Source organism: Dendrobium catenatum, unplaced genomic scaffold (assembly GCF_001605985.2).
Source record: "Dendrobium catenatum unplaced genomic scaffold, ASM160598v2 fragScaff_scaffold_1676, whole genome shotgun sequence".
NCBI classification, from domain to species: domain Eukaryota; kingdom Viridiplantae; phylum Streptophyta; class Magnoliopsida; order Asparagales; family Orchidaceae; genus Dendrobium; species Dendrobium catenatum.
This window is the reverse complement of record NW_021320138.1, coordinates 2,944-5,120: the sequence shown is the minus strand read 5'-3', so window position 1 is coordinate 5,120 and position 2,177 is coordinate 2,944.

Genomic DNA, 2,177 nt, shown 5'->3' with positions numbered 1-2,177 from the left:
TTTATGCGTGCGTATAATTTGCTGCCATTTTCACTACAATGTGCGTTCTTTTGCGTATGTTATGCATATATTATGCATTCTTAGTGCTTATGATGTGCGTATTTTCTGCATTTGTATAATTTGCTGCTATGTTTCCTGCACTGTGCGTTCTTGTGCGTGTGATGTGCGTAATATATGCGTATGTTATGCGTACACTGTGCGTGACCGTTGCTTATATTCTGCGTATGTTGTGCGTTTTTTGTGTGTATCTCATTTACTTATTTTTAATTTTTCATTTTTTACAATTTTCATATATATGTTCGTCTAATTACCAATAGATGCTATATTTCTTCGTTTCGAACAATCTGTGATAACTTTGCTCAGCAAATTACTCCTGAAATCAAGAACACATTGAAATATTTAAAGATGATATAATTTTTGGAATTTCCTGAGTTTGAGCAAAAGGTCCCTCTTATTTATGAGCTGATCTCAAGGTGGGACATTTCAAAATAATATTTTGTTATAAAAGATCAACCTATTCCTTTCACTGCTGATGAAGTGGCCCTTCTTATTGGTCTGTCAAATAAAGGAGAAGAAATGTCATAGTATTCCTTAGCACATACTTTAGTTACACCAACAGAAATAAGGAATGACATGATGGAGTTGAACAAGCAAACCCCCCGGAGACTATGTTAAGAACGTTTATCATGTATTTATGTTCAAATTTACTTTTTCAACTTAACAACTTCAAAACCCCTCAATGATTTAAAGAATAACAAATAATTCAGATGATTTTTTATCAATAAACTAGACTAGTTCAATTAGGGAGTTTTTAGTTGGAGAGTTTAATAAGGCATCCTCCAAGATTTTAAATAAGAAGCCAGCAGGTTACATCAACGATTTTGCACCTCTGCTAATTGTGAGTGCTAAGTGCTAACTGTTAAATTCATTCAAAATTTTATTGGCTCAATGTGAGTGCTAAAATTTTCTTTCATCTTATGCAGATTTGGTTCCTGGAGCATACTACTATTCATGCTCCTATGTATGCTGATAAAAGGCCCCGTTTTCTTTGATGGGCCGATGATATTGTATATACTACAGAGATGATCACTAACTTATTTGCTAATATAAGGAAAAGTCAGATTTGTAATGTCCTACAGGCAGTTTTCCACGCAGAAATGGATATGATTAATGTCGAGAAATATCCATCAGACAGCCCTCCATCCCCTGATTCCCCTCATGAAATATCCACCCATCAAAACAATCCCCCCTCAATCTCTCCATCATACCCCACATCCTCAGCAAGACCCCCACCAATCTTCTCAGCAACCACATTTAAGTTTTTCTGCTGAATCACTTCAGTCTCTACAAGAAACAATAATCAAATCTTGCCAAGAAATATGCACAAAACTTTTTCGAGAATTTGAAGACAGGCTGAGCACAAAGTTTGAAGATCTTACTGAGAGAGTTCAAGTTATTGAGGTCAAGCTCAATAATTACATTGATCAAAGCAAAATAGTTCCTCAGAAAAGATCTGTTAGCTACTCTTCATCTTCTAATAAGAGACATAAATCAGATATCCCTCCCCACAGTCCCAATGAATCAAATGAGCCAATCCCACCAAAAGTTTCAATCCCAACAAATGAGCCAATCCCAACAGAAATGCAACTTATTTCATATACAAATCCAAATGAACCAATACCAGTAGATAACATTCAAATAAAATCTGTAACTTATGTTTATGCATATGAAATAGAAAATTACAAAGGTCTTCTGTGTTTGACTTCTGAGAAGAAAAATTTTGTGCTAGAATGTTTGAAAAAGTTCTATAAAAGGTAAAAAATTGCAACTTATTTTTTGTTTGAATATCTGTATGCGTATGATATGCGTGTGGTATGCGTATGATATGCGTGTGTTATGCGTATGATATGCGTGGGTTATGCTTATGAAATGCATATTTAATATTTTTTTTTGCAGGGACGATAGTATCGTGTTTGTTGTTAACATTCTTATTTCCATATCTGACAGTGATGAGTTATTAAGCGACAGTTATTTAGGCAATGAACATGTAGATATTTTTGTCCGTCTCTTAGATGAGAAGTATAACTTTATGCCAGACAAGTACCATAAATTTCTATACATCTCTCTAATCTATTGGGTTAGTAACTTAGTATTCAATTTATCTGTTTAATTATTGG